Source organism: Herpailurus yagouaroundi, unplaced genomic scaffold, assembly GCF_014898765.1.
Source record: "Herpailurus yagouaroundi ecotype Mexico unplaced genomic scaffold, PumYag 100, whole genome shotgun sequence".
NCBI lineage: Eukaryota > Metazoa > Chordata > Mammalia > Carnivora > Felidae > Herpailurus > Herpailurus yagouaroundi.
The window spans coordinates 41,387,485-41,411,084 of record NW_024412391.1 but is presented as its reverse complement, the minus strand read 5'-3'; the positions used below and the strand labels follow the sequence as shown (position 1 = coordinate 41,411,084).

At 49.4% G+C, this 23,600-nt stretch overlaps 2 long non-coding RNA genes across 3 annotated transcripts; one reads left to right on the top strand and one right to left on the bottom strand.

Moving 5' to 3' along the window:
• The first annotated feature begins 861 nt into the window (after positions 1-861).
• On the top strand, positions 862-2,981 carry LOC121028539 (uncharacterized). The gene is made up of 2 exons (XR_005789291.1): positions 862-1,745; positions 2,596-2,981. It is a non-coding gene; the product is annotated as an uncharacterized LOC121028539 (long non-coding RNA).
• Positions 2,982-4,046: 1,065 nt separating this feature from the next.
• Positions 4,047-9,047, bottom strand: LOC121028538 (uncharacterized). Of its 2 annotated transcripts, XR_005789290.1 has the most exons (3): positions 8,940-9,047; positions 8,768-8,846; positions 4,047-4,327 (listed from the first exon to the last, which is right to left on the bottom strand). It is a non-coding gene; the product is annotated as an uncharacterized LOC121028538 (long non-coding RNA). The 2 variants fall into 2 exon arrangements; XR_005789289.1 differs by having other exon boundaries at positions 8,768-9,047.
• Positions 9,048-23,600: the final 14,553 nt, after the last annotated feature.

The following is a 23,600-nucleotide window of genomic DNA, read 5'->3' as shown; positions in this document are numbered from 1 at the left end:
TTTCTTTCTTTCTTTCTTTCTTTCTTTCTTTCTTTCTTTCTTTCTTTTTTAATTTATTTTGAGAGAGAGAGGGAGGGAGAGAGACAATTCCAAGCAGCCTCCTCACCATCTGCATGACGCCCGATGTAGGACTTGAACTCGTGGAACCGCGAGATCACGACCTGAGCCGAAACCAAGAATCAGACACTTAACGGACTGAACCACCCAGGCTCCCCCAGTCAACGATGCTGACCTCAGCACGGTGCTGGCCTGATCTTCCCCAGCCAAAGCCTTTCTTCTGGGGGAATTTCTTTGTGACTGTTATTTGATTACTTTTCACAGATAAACTTTTAAAAAAAAAAAAATGTTCATTCTTTTTGAGAAAGAGAGAGTGCGGGGGAGGGGCAGAGAGAGAGAGAGGGAGACAGAGGGTCTGAAGCAGGCTCTGCCCTGAGAGCAGAGAGCCCACCCGATGCGGGGCTTGAACTCATGAACCGAGAGATCATGATCTGAGCTGAAGTTGGACGCTTAACTGACGGAGCCACCCAGGTGCCCCCACAGTGTTGTTAAATGTTGTTGTGTTAAATGGTGTTGTTAAAATGTAGCTCGACTCCTTTATCTAATTGCAGAGACCAGTGTTAGAAAGACCTACATTTCCCCCTTTGTGGTGAATCGTTCTGAAATCCATTGGCTGGGGGTAAAGGTTCTAGCCCGGGCTCCCCCCTGACCAGCGATGTGGCCGTGTCACCTCTCCCCGCCCCCCCATCTTTGTCTCCTCATCTGTAAAAATAAGACTGTGGACTCATTTCTAAGTTCCTTCCAGGCACTAGCATTGTGGGGATGTGTCTCGTCTTGGCTAGTGGGGCTAGGGAGGGTGGGAAGCAACGTTTATAATGAAACTTTTGTCTCATGAAACCAGGACTGGGTGGTGACATTGGCAGAACTGTGTTTCTCTGATTTTGAGCCCATCTTCCTAGAATCCCTTCTAGGGGTCCAAAATAGTGGGTGCACGCCAGCCCAGATGCTCATGTCCCAGGGTACTTTCTCCTGCCTTCCTACACTTCTCTTTGCGATCAATCCTGTGGAATAAAGAGCGACAACAAAAGAGGAAGATTTGGGGTATTTTGCTTTGGACTGTAACTCGCAGTCTCATTTCCTTTAGAAACGAATCTCGCTTCCATAGGAAAGTCAGGTCCGGCGGGACGCTTTTTTTTTTTTTTCCCCCAGTGTTCATTGTGGACATGAATGGGTTGAAGTCAAACAAAGTAAACCGAACTAAACCCACCACCCAGTATCTGGACCCTGTGCCGGGGTTTGGACCACGTACGGGCTTGACGCCTGTATGCGGGGGGTGTGGCACAGCGTTTTGCCTGGTGCCCTGAATCGGGGTGAGCGAACGTTCTTTCCCTTTGGCAGGCCTGGCCATCTGTTACTTTGGAAACCCCAGAAACGCATCCTGAGATAAGCTGGCACTGTACTTTTCCTCTTAGATCCGTAGTAGAAAAGTAGCTCTGAAACGCTCTATCTCCGACCTGCCTTTTTTCCCTTTTGGAGCAGAAAACATTGACATTTATGAAAATCTGGGCCAGCCGTAGTTAGGCAGCCTAAGAATGAGGTAGGCATTTCCTATTAGGTAACGTTGAAAGGAGCAGAGACATTTCCTCCTCCTTATGTTCTAGGAAAATACGGCAACACCACAGATGGAGAAACCGGCTGTAGAACGAAGCTGGTCCTTTGGGATGCTTTTTAATTGGAAGCCTCTAGAGGTCAGCACTGCATAAAAAAGGGCTTTCTAGTTCTGGGTCAAGCCGGCGCCCGGGTCTTGGTGGAGCGTTTGGGAGAGAAGGGCCAGCAGACTCCCGGCACGAGGAGAGAGGTGAAGAGCCGGGCTGTGTGTGGGAGAGCAAGGCAAAGGGTCCTTTCCCTTATACAAAGCCCTAACATTTGTCCTGGGTTGCTTTTCTCCCCCCCCCCCCCCCCCCACTTCTCATCCATCTTTCCCTACAGCTCCCACACCCTGGTGGGCACACACTGTCAGCTCAATAAACACGACTTATTGACCGATCGATGAAGCGTGGCATTTAGCTCATTCGGAGAAGGGCTGGGGAGACGCCAAAGAGGAGATGGACGGCACAGTGCACTTTGCTTTGAGCGAGGGGAGGGGCCCCTGTGGGCCCCGGCGGCCCAGAGCCTTTCTCGTTATTAGGCGGCAGGCTTTGCTCAGCCCTGCAACTTGCAGTCAAACTTCAGGGTGCCATGGGCAGTGCTGGGACCACAGGTTTCCACTTGGAACCCCATCAGGCTCCCTGATGCTCCCAGATCAGGAGTGGGTGGGGAAGGCTTTTAGGACCCTTAGATCTGACCAGAACGGAAGTGGTTGGGAGTCCCCCAAAACGGGTTGACACTCCTGGGGCGGGGAGGGGAGACTCCAGGGCACGAGATGCAGTTGGAATATTCTTGGGCTGGTGGCTCAGGCTTCACAGCCCGCCGCAGGCCAAATCCAAACCCGGAGGCAGCGTTGGGAGCTCCCCGTAGCTCCCCGTGGTGCCTCGGAGTTTCTTTTTAACCCAAGAAGGACCAGAAAAGCCCTTTCTCTCTTCTCTCTCTCTTGTTCAGGATTTTTCGTGTTCCTGTCTCCTGAGTTAGGCCTAACCTAGCCCACAAATGGTGTTGACAGCTGTCCTTTGCTGGGTGATTTCACTGGGCCTGGGACCCACTGACGGAAAAGGGATATTAGCGGAAAGGACAACTAACATGCCGCACACACAACAGAAGCCCAGACTCCCCGGAAAAACGTCTTACCGGTCAGCGACTTAACGGCAGTCTCACTGCTACCATTAGGTTTCAGAATCATCCTGGTGAGTGCGGACAAGGCCCAAGGTTCCCTGCTCCCCGGTGTTGGTTGTATTCCGTGCAACTGACTCTTCGGGCGTCTTGTCGTGAAGCCGGCAGTGCTGAGTGAATAAATCCAAGCTGTGTATGGCATTACATACAAAACTCTATTTTAACAAACTTTTATAAAGCTCCTTCTGAGTACCAGATTAAGCAGCAAGCACAAAGCTCCTTTTAACTCCTCGTATCCTTCCAGCATAAGGTAGATGTCATTTGGTAGCCCCCTTTGACAGATAAGGAAACTGAGGCACACAGAAGTTAAGCAAATTTCACAGAATCACACAGCTAGTAAGTTCTGGAGCTGGGATTCGAACCAAGGCAGTTTGCCTTCAGAGCCCTTTTAACTGCTCTGCTCTGAATAGGGTCATCGGGGTTGGTCTTAAAGTTTAATGAAACCTCTGGCTCTTTGCTCAGCACTGCGGAGGCCCTGCCCGTAAGCTTCACGCAGAGAACGCTAAACACTATTAGTCTGCTTGGTTGCTGTGCACAGCATGGACTAAAGGGAACGTTACTTTAAGTCTTTGCCTTGCCCAGGACCAGGTTGGCCATGCCCGGTGGATTAGGGTGCTGAGACATTTTTTTTTTTCCTAGTATCCATGTGGTGGCAAAGATTTCAAAGTGATTGGAAGAATTGGAACAACAGGCTTGTTGAAATAATTTAGTAAATTGGTAAGACAAGAGGATCTCTAGGCAGGTGTGCGACTGTGGGGACAACCAGTACGCTGTCCTCTCTGTTCCCTTCTTTCTAGGTCTTGCCCCCTGAATGGCCCTTTCCGGGGCTGTTACAGACTCTTCTAATAACAGAAGAGGCTATTACAGACACCTGGTCATGAAGCGGCTTTTACCCAAGCTTGCCCTGAAGTAGCCAGGCGCGTAATTCGCTCTGTGGTCAGGCCAGGACCTGAGAGCAGGGAGAAAGCTCTCCTTGTCCGCTTACCCCTCGTACCAGTCACCACCACACACTGGAGACTTCTGTCTCCGTGTATCTCCCTGGGTCGTCCCAACACGCTTCCAGCCCCCCCCCCCGGGGGGGGGGGGGGGGGGGGGGGCTTCCGCCTCTGTGCCGAGACAGCAGCGTGCACCCCGTCAATGCCCCCAGCAATGCTGCTTGACTTAGCACGGCTTTGTGCCGACTGCCTGGAAATCGAAGGACGCGTTGCAAAGACAAAGTCAAGTTTGATTTGGAGCTCGTGTTCTTGTTTGGATGACCTCCACCGTTGTTTCCTCTGCAAATGCAGGGGACAAAAGAGCCGGCCAGGTCATAGCCCGTAAGAAATGTTGGCGTCCCAACCCGGCCTTCCTGGGTTCTGAGATCTCGGGTGGCCTCACGCAGATTCCCCCGTGATTGGGACCTTGTGGTCTTGGCACGCCGGCGTGGGCTCGTGGGCTCGTGGCTGCAGGGAGAGTGTGCGGCACCCCGGGAGCAGCGCTTTCCCGTTTTCCAAACGATGTGCAGCTGAAGGGAAGAAAAGCAGAAAAGGTGAGTCAAAAACACTCCTTAGAAAACGGCAGTTCTCCAGGGATCACGAGGCTGCGCAGGTTTGGAAAGAGAAGGGCACAGTGTTACATTGTAACGAAGACAAAGTTGGTTTTCTGGATCCCGCTCCTGCTTCCCACAGGGCCTTGGTCTTTTAAATCTGTAGTTTCTTCTGCTTAGATGTGTGAAGGGCCACTTGGAGCCTTAGGCTGCAAGGGCAGTAAAATACAAACCGGTGTGGAGGATCAACTTTAACCTGGGTCTGGGGAGTGTCAGGGCTTAACAGTTTCTGACTGCAATATTCCCTGTCATCAGAAATAGAAATCTCATAGCTCGAGAGGACTTCAGCTACAGTCTCACCCCAAATCTCACTCTGCGATAGGATTTCAAGTCGCATGCACCCTTGAGGGCTGTGTCAGGGTCTGCCTCTCCCCCGACCGCACCCCTCCGTTCTCTCCTCCCCAACCTTGCCTGACGTCGAGCACTCTGTACGTTACAGTTTATCTGCATTTAAAACGGGGATATAATTACGTCCTTTACTAGACAACGCTATGTCTTCAGAAGCAGGTGCTTTGTATTTGCGAGTGGCCTTAGCTTCCAAAGTGTACTCAGAGGAAAGTCCCAGTATGCAAAACAACTGTTGGGTAACCCAGGCCACTTGTGAGCTGGCTTGCACGGTGTCACTAAAACCCGTGCTTTGGCGGAGGAGTTGGGTCATACTTCGTGATAGAGCTGGACTGTCCTGATCTCTTTTGATTCCCCCTTCCTTTGAAGACTATTTCTGACTCTTGCCAGCTCCCAAACGGCTCCTATAACTGGCTACAAGAAGGGCTAAGTGGGATGATAGGACTGATTTGGGGTGAAGCTCTTTTTTTTTTTTTAATTTTTTTAAGTTTATTTATTTATTTTGAGAGAGACTGAGCCAACATGAGTAGGGGAGGGGCAGAGAGAGAGAGAGAGACAGAGAGAGTCAATCTCAAGCAGGCTCTGCACCATCAGCACAGAGCCTGACACAGGGCTCGAACTCACGAAAAGTGAGATCAGGACCTGAGCCGAAACTGAGAGTCAGACACTTAGCCAACTGAGCCACCCAAGCACCCCTGGGGTGAAGCTCTCGCCGGGCTGGAAACATAATCTGGTGCCCTCCTCATGAGAGAGGTGGGTGGGAAGCGTCTCCCCATGCAGCTCACGAGCTTTTGGAAAAGATCTCTCATCCGGAAGCAGGCCAAAAATGTCATCTAACTCCGTGCTCATGAACTCATCAAACCCACCCACATGGTGTGTTCTCTTCAGAACTGGGGCCAGCCCTCTGCGTCATGCGTGAGAGAGTATTCCCCAAAGTGCACTTCAAACCTTGCTCTGACCCCACAACTGTTCAGCTCTGGAAGAGTGCCGACAAAATTGGCCACGCGCTCTGGAAAATCTCATTTGGAAGCTCGTGTTGGTGAGTCTGGATGGGATTTTGACCCAATGGACGCGGGATAGGGTATTCTACTTGCCGCTTGGAGTCTACCCCCCCCCACCCCCCAGGGACGGCCCTGCCTGCTGCTGAGGGAGAGGGCTACAGATGTGGAGTGGGGCGCAGCGGCTGCTGGGAAACACAATGACCTCGGTCTCTTGGTCTGTCATCAAGACAATGGCACTTTTGTGCATCCTCTAGAAATAGAACTTTTCATCTGGCACCACAGCGTGCTACATTCTGGAGCAGTGATGTCACAAGAAGGCAGAGACTAGGGGATTCATCCTCCTAGGCAGGGTGACTGACACTGTTTCCCGATCTCCGCACATTTACTGATGTCACCCATTTCCCCCAAACCACAGCGGCCTCGGGGGGTGGAGAGAATCACAACGAAAGGCAGATTCTCATGTCTGTGGCTCTGAAACTTACTCTGGGGATTCCCAGCCCTTCTCTCTCCCGTTCCTCCCAAATAGCCCAGGCTGTTGCTTGAGATGTCTCTTGTATGTTTCACAGGCTCGCCTTCACTGGTACCCGGTGTTCTCCTTTCTGGCTTTAACTCACGGCCGTTTCTGCTAATGCTGCACAGCTCCAAAGCGTAGCTGGGCTGGGACAGGCTCAGTCACTGTCCACCAAAGGTACCCTCCTTGTGCCACTGCCTGCCAGTGCGGGCCCCGCGGCCACTGGTCCAAGGCGTTGAGGCCCTGGCCGTGTGGTCCAGGCTGCTGGCAACCATGCAGGTGCTGCCCTGGTGACAGCCTGCTCTCAGTTTGTATTTATCTGTTAATCCAGCCACTCACCAGAGGAGTCTGAGTCCCGAAAGTTCAATGTGCTTCTGCATGACGGGCTCAGAAAAAGCTTTTATCCAGCCTTTCCCAAGGTCACCCTCCAACGTTAGTGAGCCTGGCATGTTTCTTGTGAGTTCTGCCCACGGAGGCTCATCAGCCCCTCCTGGAACAGGCTCTTGAAAGGTCTACCTGTCCTAGACCTGGTCAATCTGTCCAGAAATGGCAGAAGCTGGAACTCACCATCCTCCTGTATTAGGGTGGGTAGGTGCCTTGGGTGACCCCCACCATGCTGAGTGGGGGGGCAGGGTTTAGCCAGGACTGGAAGGCTCAAGGTCCCGTGATTTGAAGTATCCTGTGCCACACAGGAAGTACTTTAGTAAAGACATGAGTCAGGTGACTCCACACTGTAAAAACTATTATGCATAGAGTTGACCATGAAAAAGTGATTTCTTGGGGCGCCTGGGTGGCTCAGTCAGTTACGTGTCTGTCTTCTGCTCAGGTCATGATCTCCTGGTCCATGAGTTCAAGCCCCCTCGTTGGGCTGTGTGCTGACAGCTCAGAGCCTGGAGCCTGCTTCAGATTCTGTGTCTCCCTCTCTCTCTCCCCCTCCCCCGCTCACGCTCTGTCTCTCTCTCTCTCTCTCTCTCTCTCTCTCTCTCAAAATGAGAAATACACATTTTTTTAAAAAAAGTGATTTCTAGATCCTCAGACTAACAAAAGCCTAGGCCACCAATCAGGCTTTTAAGTGGGGAGCCTGTGAAACGGGCAGGTTCTTGGACTGGTGCCCCCAGGGCCTGGTGAACACGGGCAGCTGTGTGCTTACAGATATTCCAGGCGGTGCTGCCTCAGGTGGTCCACACTCGGAGAAACCCTGCGGTTGAGCTGGCCTCCAGGCTAGGAATCATTCACTGTGTTGGGAGGGAGCCAAAGACTCACCAGGCAGTCCCTGTGTGCCAGGCGCTGGGCAAAATGCCTTCATGGTCCTAACGCATCTTTTTCCACAAAGAGAAAATCCTTATAGAGATGCCACAGTTTTGTCTCCATTAAAATCTCATGACTTGGAGAAAAAAAAAAAAAAAAAAAAGCCACTCCTCTAAGCTCACATGGTGGCAGAACCGGGAATAAAAGCCAGTTTTGTCTAATTGCAAAGCCTTAGTCTCTTGTCACAAGACGTCACGCTGCTCTTGCGGCATTTGGGGAACAATAATGGGCAGAGGCCAAGTTGTATTTGTCGGCGGTGCTTTTTTATGGCTAAAAACTATTAACACCACCCTCAGTACACGGCAAAGAAACGAGAAGATCGTAAAGAGACCGGAAGCCTAAAGAACCGAGGACCCCCTGAAATTCACGACACTCTCCACAATATAAATGTACCATCCAGCGGGCCAACTGAAGACGACATTTCCCACCAGATTATAAGCTACATGCGGGTAGAGGTGCTCTCTCTTCCGCTCTCCACGTATCCCCTGTGCTTAGCACAGTCCTGGCATGGGGTAGGCGGTCATGAAACCTTTGTGGAATGAATGAGTGAATGAATGAATGAGGTATGGGGAGAAGAAAGAAATGTTCCTCTTTCTCTCAGGAGTGTGGAGAGACTGCTTTGCTCTGAGATTGACCTGCTGTCGCTCACTCATGCATGGAAGCACACAGACCCCGAGACACAACCTTCAGGGACCTGCCTTTATCCCTACAACTCAGAGAAACTGTGTCCAAGAGTTGGTAACGTTGTTGGTTAAGTCTCCAAGACTTTTGCGTTTTACCAGGGGATGGGAAACAGCAGCGGGTGGATGTCCCAGGTCGCTGTGCCCGCGATCTCGTGATCCCTGAGTGACCGTCAAGGACGTGCCAGCAGGAGATAGGAAAGTCATAAAGCCAGATGCAGCCCTAGACGCATCCTGGGACACATCCTTTCCCTGGTGGGAAAGCAAGAAATGTGCCGTGGCCCTTCCTGCTTTCTGCGCGATAGCCGACCTAGGATAGAGGCTGCCCGAGACACAAGACACCCACTTTCTGGTGCTCTCCAAGGCTGCCTGCGTCTACACCATCTCGGAGAAGACTCAGAAACTGCCCCATCCCAGCAGGACAGCCCAGGAGCAGAAAAATGCCCTAGGTGCCTTCTGGGCATGGTGAGAAATCAGTATGACATTTGCTGTATCAAACCGTCTTGATCGTCACCTTCAAGAAGATGGAATCTTTTGGTGCCTCTTTTCCAGCCGCCATGGTATGAAACTCCAAATCAATCAGAAGAAAAAATCTGGAAAGAACATAATGCCTTAATCAGCTTGGGCTGCTATAATAGAACACCACAGACTGAGTGGCTTATAAAAAACAGCAGTTTATCTCTTACAGTTCTGGATGTCCAAGATCAAGGCACCAGCAGATTCAGTGTCTAATGAGGATCTTCCTCTTGGTTCATGTGTCCTCACATGGCAGGATGGGTTGAGGGAGCTTTCTGGAGCCCCTTCTGTAAGGGCACGGATCCCATTCACAAGGGCACTGCTCCCGTGACCTCATCACCTTCCAAAAGTCTTACCTCCAAATACCATCACGTTGGAGATTAGGTTTCTACGTATGAGTCTGGGGGGAACACGTTCAGTTTATAGCATAAAGTCACCTAGGTTTCTGCATCTAGAATAATGTCCATGGCCCCCCCCCGCCCCCATCACCTGTGCTCAGTCACAGGAACTCTCGGGCTTCTTTTTTCCCAATTCTCTCTTTAAAAAAAAATCTTCCGAAATACTCACCACCCCCCCCCCCCACCCCCCGTCAGGCCCCAGAATTTCATGATCACCAAGGAAGGAAGTGGGGTGGGTCCCTGAAGGCCTCACAGGCCCGGTCCACCAGTGCTGGGCCACCGATTCTGTGAAAGCTGTTGGCACAACTGGCCTTTGAGACCCAGTGTCCTCAGAACCCTGTTTTTGTCTTGCTTCCTCTTTTCTTTTCCGGTCACTTCATTCCAACTGGTTGTTCCTTTCCTACCCCTCTTCCACCTCCCTTCTCATTACTGCACTGACATATTTCCCATTACCGGCCCGCCTTTCTCCCTGGTGACCTTCGAGCAGGCTTTGACTCCCAGGTGTGGTAACCAAACGATAGCCTTGACCCTTCTGCTTCGGACCCCACAGAAGACCGAGTGGCGTTTCCCTGCTATTTCCAAAGATAGGAACTGGGATTTTTGACTTGAGAGAGCTGCATGAGGGCTCTGGCACCTTCTCGAAGCCGGGCCACTAGGGGGTAGAACTGAGTTCTGATTGGGACCGGGTCCCCCTGCACTATCTTCCAGCCGTGTCTGTGTTGACCTCAGGGAGCACCAAGTCGTGCTAATTAACGTGTTCACAAAAGACACGACTGGAATCACTGTTCAAGAGGATCGGTGAGCCTGGAGTGATTCGAGAGTCGGGTGCATTTACCTGCCAGTCAAAGAAAACCTCCAAGCTGCCTGGTTTCCCCGTAACACTAACCGCAGCTGCCTTCAGGAGGGGTCCGCCCCAGTGCTGGTTGGTGACGGCCCCAGGCTACGGGGTTCTCTGCCCAGCAGCGGCCCCTCTGCCCAGATTATCTTTCCCCACCGCGCCTGCAGCTGGTCCTGCGCAGAACGCATAGACGTGGTGTGGATGCCGCTAAGACTGCTAGTCAGGAAGCCCCTGCAAAGGACTTCTATTTTTAGAGAAGGCATTCCTCTGGTGCTCAGGCACTCTCCGGCCTGCTGAGAAGTCGGCTGCCCTTCCCAAAGGGCAAGGCTGCAAACCTCCTCTGCCGCAGAAAGGCGTTGTTCTGCCACGAACAATGGTAGGGTGGCCCTGGCACGATGTCAGATGAGTTGATGGCAGCTGGTTGTGCGTTCCCTCTCTGCGTTGACAGCTGAGCCCCTCCAGATCCAGAGCAGTCTTGGATTTGGGTTTTGGAGGATGAATCACACCGAAAGCCAGGGATGGTCTAGCTCCAGTTGGCTTAACTAAGGAAATGGCCATAAGCCATAGGTTGTTATTTAGTTCTGGCTGCCTGTGTCTTCAGGGGCAGTGTAATTGCTAAATGCGGTCGAACGGGCAGCCAGGGCCGGCGCAGGGCAAGAGTCACGGTGGGCAGCCGGGTGGCCGTCCTGGAGGGAACTGCGGTAGACGGCCGGGCTGTTTCAGGTAAAAGCAGAAAGGGCCACACCTCTGCAAGTGAGCGCTATCCGTGTCCTTATGCAGCCTTCACGTTTTCATTCATCGGTTCACCTGGACCGTACCTGGGATGCAGAGTAACCGGCCTTGTGGTTGAGAATGGGCGCTTTTGAGAAATACAATCACGCTCCAGTCCAGCCCGGCCGCTTACTCGTGCTGGGACTTGAAGCCAGTTAACTTAATTTCCCCAGTCCTCAGGTTTTCCATTAGTAATTTGGGATAGATAACCCAATAGAAAAACAAACCAAGAAAACAGAGAGGCGACCCACTGAGGAACAAATGCAAATGGCCAATAAATACATGAAAACGTATTCAAGCCCTGGTTGTCGGGAAACTGTAAATTAAGACGGGACCTCATTCTTGGAAATTCTTAGAAAGATCGATAATGTCCAGCATTGGCACGGAGGCCACGCCCCTGTTGGTGGGAAAGTGAATTGGTTCAAGCACCTTAAAGGATCATTTGTCAGTCTCTTACCATATGTTTTCTGTGCAAGTCCTTTGGCTTCACAGTCCCGCTGCTAGGAACCTATCCTGAAGAAATCATTGTGCATATGGATATGGGTGTTCATTATGGTATTGCTTGGAGTATTCTTTTTTTTTCAAAAAGGAATGGAGATGATCTGTTTCTCAGCAGAGAGGTAGTAAGTCCCAGGCGGGTGACTGCAGGTGGCCCTATAGTTTCTGATACCAACAATTGGAACATAATGTGGCGGGAGAGGGGTGACGACAGCGGGAGGGAGGAAGGAAGATGTTCACGCTTTACTCTTTTTACTTAAATCTATGCTTTTGCATCTTTTCTGTCCCAGTTCACCTCTCTGCACCGCATTCCTGCCGAGTTCCGTGGCTCAAGTTATGCAGATTGTTGTGGTAATCCCCAGATCGATTTCCTAGGTGTTCAAACATGGTTTGGGGCTGATCTAGCTGCGTTTCAGGGATGAGACAAACTCAGGGTCTCCGTGCTCCTCCGCCATCTTAACTCCTCTCCAAAGAACTATCGTTTCTCATCTTCAACAGTATGCCCTGTAAGGTCCTCCCTGTTCCATATCGAGCTGTCAGGGCAACACTGAGATGTGAAGGCTGCAGGCGCAGCAGAGCTTAGAGGGAGAGTGTGAAATCAGAAGTTCGGATCTGGGCACCTGAAATCTCAGATGCCCCTTAGACATCCCAGTGGCGATGTTAGAGGAGTCTGATGTGGGGGTTGGGGATCGCATTTGATGAGGAGTCCCCTAGGGTTTGTGGGTGGTGTGGAGAGAAGTTCCGTCAAAAAGAGAGGGTGGGTACCCAGAGCCAACCATAGTGGGCACCCAAGCCCTGGATTCCAGTGCCTTTGGCACGAATTGACTTCCGCTATGTATTTAAACACTCGTAGTGTCTTAATCAATCCTTCCCACCTATTGGCATCATTGGCACCTTATAAAAGTCTCCCTCCATCTTATTGTTAGCACTGCTTCCTGCTTTTCCTTTGAACCCACAGCCCTGTCTGGCTGAACTCTTTTGGTGGTTTCTGGAGTTCCCAGCTTTGCCTTCACTCGACATCCCATCTTTAGCTCCCCAAACTCCAAGCTTCGTAGCTGATTCAGGGAAGCCCTTCCTGCTCTTCCCACTGAGTACCTCTGCCCACTGCTCTTCCCCGCTGTCTTCAAGACCCAGCCTAGGCAGAGCCCAGACCGCTTGCTCACTCAGATGTCAACAATTGCACACTTCTGTGTGTGTGTGTGTTTTTGCAGTTTCTCACATAAATCCCCAAAGACAGCCATTAACATCATCATTTCTATTATTATCCGGGCCACGTTGACAGATGAGAAAATGGAGGTTTCAAGGGCAGGCAGGGAATAACCTGCCAAATCCACCCAGATGGGAAGTGTCTTAAGATTCTATTGCCGCGTGACAAATTGCTACAAACTCAGCACCTTAAAACAGCGCACATGGATTGTTTCACGGCCCCCGTGCTTCAGGAGCCTGGGGGTAGCTTAGCCAGGCGCTCTGCTTCTGAGTCTGTCACGGGCTGCCGGCAGAGTGTCAGCCAGGGCTGGGGTTTCATCCGAAAGCTCAACGGGGCAAGGATCCGCTTCCAAGGTTCTCAGTGGTTGTTGACAGAATTCAGTTCCTTTGAGCTGTTGGTCTGAGGGCCTCACATCCTTGCCAACTGTTGAACCGGAGGCCACTCTCTGCAGCTTGCTGTGGGGGCCCAGATTTCAGTCTGGGTGATGAACCAACCCCTGACTGACAGAATGTCCTTCTGTGGTGACAGCTGGGAGAGACGGCCGCTTGCTTCATCCGTGTGTGAGCTGAGAGAGCAATGGAGTCTGCTGGCAAGGCAGAGCCCATCATCTCTTCTAACCTAATCTCACAAGTGCCATCCTGTCACCTTTGCTATATACTGTTGGCTAGAAGGAAGTTGCCAGGCCAGCCCATGCTCAGGGGGAGGGACCATACTAGGAGGGGGATCACTGGGGGACATCGGAGTCAGGCTGCCACAGGAAGTAACAGCTGAGGTGTTAACTCAGTTATGTGAGCCTCCCGTCTTTGAGATCTTCTTTCTCTGCACGCCTGGCTCCTCATGGTTGTTCCCTGCTACAGTCTGAACAGAAAGATAACAGTAACATCACTTTCCCTGTGTGACTCCACCAGTTGAAAACTCTTAGCCAGTGATATTAAGTAGCCTGATTTTAATAAGCAAGAAATGGGAGTTTCAAAATCCAAAACAAAGTGTTATTTATTTTAATGTTTTTAATGTTTATTTATTTTTGAGAGAGAAAGAGAGACAGAGTATGACTGGGGAAGAGCAGAGAGAGAAGGAGACACAGAATCGGAAGCAGGCTCCAGGCTCTGAACTGTCAGCACAGAGCCCGACGCGGGGCTCGAACTCACAAACAGCGAGATCACGACCTGAGCCGAAGTCGGACGCTCACCCTGCTGAGCCACCCAGGCGCCCCAACAAAGGATTATTTAAAGCTGAGTAGCTTAAGTGATGCAGAGGACAGCACATGGTACCGTGTTATAATGGCAGCTGATACAACTGTTGGCCCTTTCCAAACCAGTCTTGAACCCGCAGACCACTGTTAAAGAATCTCCATATGCCCAACCCAGCAAATTGGCCTTTTATTGAATGCCGCCACTCCGGAGAGAGAGGTGGGTCAGCGGAGCAGGAGAAAGAAAGCCAGGCATGACATTATCACCTCAGCCTTCTCTGTGAGCCGTCTTCCTCCAGGCCACTCGGGTGGACACAGATTTCAGTCTGGGTGATGAACCAACCCCTGACTGACAGAATGTCCTTCTGTGGTGACAGCTGGGAGAGATGGTTAGTGTCTGCCCTCTCGGCCCATGTCCCCCACCAAAACTCCCCCTGAAAACTTCTGACAGGGACAGTTGCCAGCACGGTGGCTTCTTGGCAACCTGTATGACAATCTGACATCCCTCTGCTCCCACGTCTGTTTTTCAGACCACTGCTGGGTTGGGCTCTCCCCTTACTGCCCCCACTCACCAGAATGGTCACTCAGTTTCCACGATTCCCATTCATCTCATCATCTGGGACCTTCTGTCTCTAGCTTGACCCCGATGGGTATGTTTAATTAGTAACTATTTATTAAGAACTCACCATAGGGACATCTGGCTGGCTTAGTCAGTACAGCATGTAACTCTTGATCTCAGAGTTGTGAGTTCAAGCCCCACATTGGGTGTAGAGATAAGAAAGAAAGAAAGGAAGGAAGGAAGGAAGGAAGGAAGGAAGGAAGGAAGGAAGGAAGGAAGGAAGGAAGGAAGGAAGGAAGAAAGAAGAAAGAAAGGAAGGAAGGAAGGAAGGAAGGAAGGAAGGAAGGAAGGAAGGAAAAGAAAGAGGGAGGAAAAAGAATTCACTATAGGTAGATGTTCTTCCAGGCACTGAAAAAGAGATATTCCTTGTATGTGGACATACATACACAGATACCTATGACGTAGAGGTTAAGGGCACAGCTTAGAAGTCAGATAAATCCTGCGGCTCCTGGCTGGCTCAGTCGGTAAAGCACGTGACTCTTAATCTCGGGGTTATGATTTCAAGCCCCACACTGGGTATAGAGATTACTTAAAAATAAAATAATTTTTTTTTTAAATAAAAGCTTTAAAGGGGCGCCTGGGTGGCTCAGTCGGTTAAGCGTCCGACTTTGGCTCAGGTCATGATCTCATGGTTCGCGGGTTCAAGCCCCGTGTCGGGCTCTGTGCTGATAGCTCGGAGCCTGGAGCCTGCTTCAGATTCTGTGTCTCCCTCTCTCTCTGCCCTTCCCCTATTCGTGCTCTGTCTCTCAAAAACAAATATATGTAAAAAAAAAAAAAATTTTTTTAAATAAAAGCTTTAAAAAAAAGAAGTCAGATAGATCCTGCTGTTTAGTGGCAGTCGACTCTACTTGGCAAGTTCCTTAAACTTTCTGAGCCCCAGTTTCCTCTTCTGTAACGTGGAGATCAGTAGTCCTACCTTGTAGGACTGTTGTGAGAATTAAGTGAAATCATACTTGTGCAGCACTTAGGACTATGCCTACCACACACGAAGCACTTAACAGTACTTCTCCGTGATCAGCACAGGACAGCAATTTCCCATCCCCACCAGACTGTAGGCTCCATGGAGGCTGGGACCACATCTCTCGCCTTTGCAGCTGCGGCCTCAGTACCTGGCACAATGCCTGGCACACGGTAAGGGCTCCCTAGACCTTTGTGGAAAGGGCTTATAAATAAATAAATAATACTGCCGTGAAAGACAAAATATTTACCTAGTTCTGCTTTCCAGGGAGCACGGAGGTCTCTGAATATCATCTAATTCAAAGTCCACCTTGGATGGTAAGTGGCAAGTTCGGCCACCTAGTTAAACAGTTGACCAGGGTCTAATGGCGTAGGCTGGGACTCAGGATTCAGACTCTCAGCTCACTGCGTCCAGCATACCCAGTATGCTGACATCATCTTCCCAGCCTGACTGATGTGGCAAATAGGGAAAAGCCCCTCCGATAGGGACTTTCTAATTTGTGGTGACCGTGACTCATTTTGAAAGAAACCATTCAGTTATCCCAGGCGTGGTGCTGAGCAAGTGGCAGAGGGAAAGCCAGCTGCCTTGTTCCTGTTGGTCCAAGAGTGTGATCCGAAGGTCTCTGCAGACTTCATCCGGTACCCCCGTGGGTCATTTTCCTGCATGGTGAGGCTATCCGCTCAAGCGTGACCAGCGGCTATTCTTGAAGATCAAGAACAAATCTCAGTGTCAGGTGATCTGGCTTCTAGTCCAGCTGCACTAGCTGGGTGACCTTGGACACGTTTACTTAATGTCCCTGTGTTTTCATTTTCTCCTCTGAAAGGGACGGAAAGTAGCACCTGGTAAGGATTTGATGATACGATGCGTGACAGAAGGTACCCAGCACAGTTGCTAGAGCAAGCTTGTGGAATGGGATCCAAATGCGGGGCCGGCATTCATCATCCCCTGTGGTGACAGGCCCAGGAAATCTCCTGGTCCCCTGAATCTCCCTCGTAGCTGGCCTGATTCCCTCTGGCACTCGGGGCCAGGTGGTGATTTTCAAGATTGATTTCAGAACAGAACTCGTTTGTATCGTTTTGTCTAAGTTCCATCCAAAACTTGACATGGGATTGGAACCGAAGTGTATGAAGCCAGTGGAGTCTGCACTCATCAGAGCAGAGCCGGGGACCTGTGACCTGCCCCTCGACCTTCTGAGGTGGCCTCCCACGTATCCCCCTGGGCCCCAGGGCTTCCCGGAACTTGGTTTGAAAACGACCCAACTAAAGTGTTTTACATGGCCTCTGTCAGAGTAATAGTCGTATCAACACGTTATTATAACGCATTATTACTATTTATTGCTGACATTTACAGCACTGGTTCTCAGACTTCAGCCTGCATCAGAATCGCCTGGACCTCTTGTTAAAACACAGGTTATTGGGCCCCACACCCAGAGTTTCTGATTCCATTGTTTTGGGGAGGGACTGAAAGAGAATTTGCACTTCTTTTTTTTTTATTTTTTTTTTTTAACGTTTATTTATTTTTGAGACAGAGAGAGAGCATGAACAGGGGAGGGGCAGAGAGAGAGGGAGACACAGAATCCGAAACAGGCTCCGGGCTCTGAGTGGTCAGCACAGAGCCCGACGCGGGGCTCGAACTCACGGACCGCGAGATCATGACCTGAGCCGAAGTCGGCCGCCTAACCGACTGAGCCACCCAGGCGCCCTGAGAATTTGCACTTCTAACTAATCCGTAGGGCTGCTGCTGCTGGCGTCTGGGAACCCTGTGACAGCTGCCGATTTCACGTGTGCTTTCCGTGTGACGGGCACTGTGCTGGACTCTTCACCTGGGTCGTTTTATTTCATGCTCACAAGTGCGCTTTGAGGGAGGGATTGTGCTATTTATAACCCTTATTTACAGATGAGGAAACAAAGGCTGAGAGAGTCAGATAACTTGCTCAAGGTCTTACAGCTACTGAGTGGAAGATTCCAGTCCAGTCCCCACGCTGCACCATAACGTTCAAATGAAAACGTTTTGGAAGGAGGGGATGGGCACACTTATTGCCCTATACTTACTTTCATTCACTGACCCAGGGCAAACAAGTTAATGAAATGAACTGGCTCTGAGAGAGAGGGTTCCAGCCTGGTTGAGGTTTAACGGAGAGCAGGAAAACCAGACACGACAGCAATGCTTGAAGAACTGTGCTTACCGAGGTGTGCCCATTTGGAACACCTAGGAAGCCACACGACTTCTCAGATACCCTGGAGACATTTGCCCAAGAAGGGGCGGTCCTTGTGACCAAGGATAGAAAACAAAATGGCACTTCATTGATTTATTACTTCGTTCATTTGCAAAAACTTACTGAACGAACCTACCGAATATGCTGGGTGCTGTTTGGTGCTGGGGATACAATGGGAAGTAAACATAGGCATGTCCGTGATTCTCAGACCCTACAGTACACTCAACATTATTAAGTCTAGTAACAATTTTGCCCGAGTCTTGATATCTTGAAATTCAGCTTTGGCCACAGGATTCTTTTGTGCCCCAGCCGGCTGGTTCTGGCTCGTCCAAATCGTATTATCTTATAGTATCCGAGCTGTCTGTTGACCTAGTGAATTTCCATTCTGAACTCATGCAGTTCAACCCCGTCTGACATCATCGTCTCAAAAGTCTGTCTTCTCAATAGATCTTTTTCAAATTCTTGATTACGGACAGGATTTGGCTGGTCTCTGGTGACTGGTAGCTTTCAAATATGACTAATAGGTAGATGGTGTTTAATTGGTCTGTTCTTGTGTTCTGACTCATTACTGCTAATTACCCAGTGTGTTGGATATGCCAGGTGGATGCCTAATGACTGGTCTAATGACGAGCTGGAACACCATATTCAGATCCAAGATATCATGGTCCTGGGAGGCAGGTTCATGTGGTTCTTCATTCTGCCACCTACCACCTTTCCTGTTAGAGTGGGTTTGAGGCGGCCACGTCAGATTCTAGAGATCATATAGCACTGTTCGATTGCAAGGAAATGTCCCCTGCATCCTGGGCCTCGCCTGCTATGTGTGAAAACTTATTTGGATGAACACTCTGTGTTACTTGTTCCGATTTGGATTTGCTCACTCCAGCAAGGTTATGACCTAAAAAAAAAAAAAAAAAGTATTAATTTAGTAGTCTTGACAGCTAGCACGTCAAGTTTCAAAGAATCCTGTGAAAGAAAGAAAATTAAAAGGGAAGAAAGGAAGGCTAGGAAAGAAAGGCTAGTGAGAGATCTGTGACTGATGTGAAATACGGAGTTTTTACCATGAGCTCAAGGAACCCTCCAGGCTGCCTCCCAGAGACCCAATTTCTGGCTCTCTAATCTGTAGATGGGTTTGCATTAAAAACAAAGCTCAACTTAAGCTTCAAAGTAAGAAGTCAGTGTTCAGGGCAGACAGAGAGACTGTTTGTTGTGAACAAGCGGCAGTGATCAGTCATCTCCGAGAGTTGTCCCAGAGAAAGAGTTTGAAACCCAGACTATAATGATAGCTGGCACGTGGGACCTGTGGAATGAAGTCAGTGCTTCCAAAAAAGGACACAATGAAAAACAATACAAAGAAGCAGCAGCCTACACATTAATGTTCATGAACGTACGTTAACATTGACATTAACTTTGGGTTAATGTCAAATTTTACTAACCAATCCCAACAGACCCACTCGTGATTATTCTTACTGGGGCGTTTTCAGTGGAAAAGTATCCAGTCGGTAAAAAGCTTCAGTAGTTGTGTTACGAAGGACACTATTTTCATTTTGACACAAAATTAGCCTGGGCTCTTGTGCCCACCTAGATACCCTCATGCTGCCTACTCTGCCCTTGATTTGGGCAGAGTGCCCCTCCAGCATGACATTCAGCCTAGGTCCTATCCTTGTCTAGCCAGGGCCACAGCAGAATAGGGGACAGGGGAAGACGAGGGTGAGGAGTTGGGTATCAATGAGTGTTTAAGAGCTCAGGCTCTAGAGCCAGAAAAACATAGGTTTCGGTCTCAAATCTGCCTCTTACTATGTGGCCCCGGGCCTCAGGTTCCTGATAAGTCTTGATAATAACGTTGACTCATTACAGAGATTCAGTGAGATAGTATACACTCAGGGTTTGGTGCATTGCATGGCGCGTGATATATAATCAGCAAATGATCCCTGTGGTTACTGGAGTCTTGGTCTTAGTATTTGTATGGGTGGTTTAAAAGAATAAAGTAGGTGGGTCAAGAGCAGTTCTCAGATGAATTTGTACCAGCTATGAAGTTGGTCCAAATTAGTCTCTAAATCCATTATACAGTGCCTTCTAAAGAACATTCTACAAAAATTAAAAAGCCCTATATCTGGGCTGCCCAGTATAGTTTAGCCATTGGCGCATGAGCTACTGAGCACGTGAAATCTGACTAGAGAGAGTAGATTTTCAAATGTAATTAACTTAAACGTAAGTAGCCATAGGTGATCTGTGACTACCACGTTGGTCAGAACTTCATAAGATTAAAGTTGCCTGGGGCGCCTGGGTGGCGCAGTCGGTTAGGCGTCCGACTTCGGCCAGGTCACGATCTCGCGGTCCGTGAGTTCGAGCCCCGCGTCGGGCTCTGGGCTGATGGCTCAGAGCCTGGAGCCTGTTTCCGATTCTGTGTCTCCCTCTCTCTCTGCCCCTCCCCCGTTCATGCTCTGTCTCTCTCTGTCCCAAAAATAAATAAACGTTGAAAAAAAATTTAAAAAAAAAAGATTAACGTTGCCAAATCTGCACAAGAAAGGGCAGACAGACATTGTGAGGGAAAAGTTAAATGTGAGTGGAAGGAAGCGTAGAGCTCAGAGGATTGGAAACATCAGAAAGAATCAAATGTTTAATGAGTGATGGACATGATTCTGATTACAGCCCCTTAGCACAAACACCAGTAAAATATGAAACATCTGTAAACATTAGAAGTCAAACAGTCCAGTTTCAAGAGCTGTTTGACAAATTCCAATTCCACTGAAATGCAAGAGATTGAACTTTGACTTGGAATTTAGAGTCGCAAAACGTGCACCACTTGGTCAACAGCCCTGATGAATAAATGAGGCAGCATCAGACCTAATCGTGAATCCCATCAGGCAGAGAGGAGTTTCCTGAATGCCCTTCTCACGGTGCACGTTGAACTTGGACAGGTGAGAATCATTTTGGGGGAAAGATAATAGAGGAAGCAATGTTTACGTGATCACCGCTGAATTGGCAACGAGCTCGCTCTTTGGCAGCCTAATGGAAAAGCCCAGATGGGGAGAGAATAAAGTTGGCATGTTTTCTGTTCCTACCGGCACAACCCAAGATACAGGTATAAATGGTGTTTGTTCAGTAATAACTCAAATGTGTCACTGATATTGTGACAGAATGTCTAGGGTCTACAATAAGTTTCAATATTAAAAGAATTATAATCCAGAGGGTCAGGGGTCTAAGATGAAAAAAAAAGGCTCAAACAGCACTGGTTTTATTTACAGAGCAAGGCATATTTACACAGAGATCCCGCATAGTTGGGGTAAAAGTGGCTTTACCTTGGGAATGAAGAGACACGGTGCCTTCCTGGATACCATGTATGGATGAGACCTGGTTTCCGCTGGTTACCAGTTGGGGGCCCTTCAGTCAGTTATTTACATACTCTGTGCCCCACAGTTTCCACAGGTGTAAAAATGGGGTTGGGACTGACTGCCTCATAAGATTCTTACAAGGGTCAAGTCGAAAACAATTTGGAAAACTGTAATGCACTTTGCAGACGGGAAGTGTTACCATTGCCACTGTTGTTTTGACTTTCTCAGTAATGCTCCGAGAGAGGGAACAGCACAGCTGGCCATTTTACAGATGAAGCGACGAAGCTGAGAGGGCGGGGTTCCATGACTTGCCCAAGGTCATGGGCTGCCAGCACTGTGATGGCGGTACGAAACATCGGGTGTTAGCCAATGGATACAGAAGGTTCCTATTTCTTTTGAATCCTTTGCTTTAAGAAATGCTTAAACTCATGGGGTTGTGGGACTGGAACAGCCAGACTGCCTTTGGGTCCAGACAAGAGGGCCCCATGTGTTAGTTAGAAGGGCCTGCAAACTGGACCAGATCCAGCCTGTTTGGGTAAGTAACGTTTTATTAGAACACAGTTGCGCTCATTCATTTACGAATTGTCTGCGGCTGCTTTTGTATTATAGTGGTGCAGTTGAGCAATGGCAGTAGTGACCACAGCCAAAACTATTTACTCTCTGGCCCAGGACCCACGAAGTGTACCCACTCCTGGGTTCAAGGGCCCCAGTATCGCCAACCACACACAAATAAGTGTATCGAAGAGCACACGGGCACTCTCTCCCTGGGGATCTGATCAGCACTTGGCAGAGTGTGACCCATGCCCCCAAACAGCCACTGTTGTTACCCAGACCTCCACGTCCGCATCGTGTCCACAAAAGAGACCACCTCTGGATGCCGATAGGGTTTAGGGCTTCCACTGTTCCTGACTCTGGTGGGTATAGATGGCTTTGGGGTACGAGGAGGATTTGAGGTGCACTTAGACTTCTGTTACTTGGATCAGAAAGGACACATCGATTAATTTGTCAAACCCTTCCTCTTGGCCAGCATAACGGGACTGGATTGTTGCATAACCAAGTATCGGTTCCCAATGGAGTCAGGCATCTTTGCTTCTCTTTGAGTTTCGATTCCTGGTTCTGGTTCTAGGGGTGCTCAGAGATTGGCATGGTATTTACAACAGATGCACACGGTAACTGGGGAACGGTTTGCAGTATTAGCGCATATTACATTTAAAAATTTTTTTATGTGGATCTCAAGATGAGATTCTTCAACTGGCAGCTTGACGGATGTTGAACACTAGAACCACGAGTGGTTTTATTTTTCGAAAATGATTTTATCTAAATCATTTAAAAAAATTTTTAATGTTTATTTATTTTTGAGAAAGACAGAGACAGAATGCGAGTGGGTTAGGGGCAGAGAGAGAGGGAGACACAGAAGCTGAAGCAGGCTCCAGGCTCTGAGCTGTCAGCACAGAGCCCGACGCGGGGCTCGAACTCACGAGCTGTGAGATCGTGACCTGAGCCGAGGTCAGACTCTCAACCGACTGAGCCACCCGGGCGCCCCCTAAATAATTTTGATTTAAACTTTTGGCATTCGCATACTGTGCGTTGTGTTTTGCCTTTCAATTTTAAGGACAGATTTCTAATTTTTAGAAGACATCTTCGGGAACATGAACATTGAAAATGGTTAATTTTTTCACCTTTATTTTAATTTGCATTATTTGATGAAAATATATGCAGATTTCATATACTCTGAATGCTCTTTTGACTTATTTTTATAGTCCTTTGAGCATTAATGTCAATGAAATAAGATCTGGGTTTCTTATTTATGGTGGTAGTCGCTCTTCTTTGGTTTTGGCAATAGCAGAAATGATATGCCTATCTTTGATTTTTATTTTTCTTTAAGACAACAGATGGGAAAGCGACTGAATGGAATCATTAATATGGTTATTTTTCCCCATCCCCCAACCGCCTGAAAGGAATTCTCAGTTACATGCATTACCTGTTACCTCAATATTTCTGGGAATCTATTTCTTAGGGGGGGGGAGAAAAGTTCTCTTCAGGATTAGGGCTACACAATCCCATGTGACTGCTTTCTGGAGGGTTCGGGTCTCTTTCTCCAGTGACTAATTACTAGGAGGCTGCTTCTCAGAGGTTCCTGCAGCTGCCAGCACCAAGTTCCTTGAAGCCCCATCTGCGGTTGTCTTGCCCAGGAGGAGCAGGAAGGGGCTGCTGGGCTGGCCTGGAAACTAGAAACGAGGGTCCCTTAGCCCCTTTTGGCCCATAGACGGCCGCTTCTCCAGGGGTGCCTCGGGACCAGCCAGCCACTCAGGGAGCCAACCAAAAGCCTACTTCTCCTGTGGTGGGGAGAGACATACTTCCAAATCCACCCACGGCTCTCCTGGAAGACTGGCACACGCCCTTGTTGAGTATCCAAGTGGCTCCAAGGCTAGCGCTCAACTCTGGCACCCCAGCACTTGGGGGAGCTTCTCCCACACTCTGGAGGAAATACGTATTCGTCCATGCATTAGCTCACTCACTCACTGAGCAAATGTTGACTGCTTGCCCACTGTGCCAGCCGCTGTGGTGGGCATGAGGCACACTGTGAACGTGGTCTTCTTGCGGTATAGTAAGAAATATATCTGGCCTTTGTCTCTGGTTCCTAGTGCCAAGCTTCCAAAACCCCTGGAACTTCGTCAGGGGACTGTCTGTTGTTTTTCGTGATGAGCTCCTTTCCGTCACCCTTGAGTTTATGCCAGGGAGGTGACATAGGGCGGGCGGGGTTCCTCGGTCGCCTCAGAAAGACCCAAAGTTTGGAAGGTTCGAG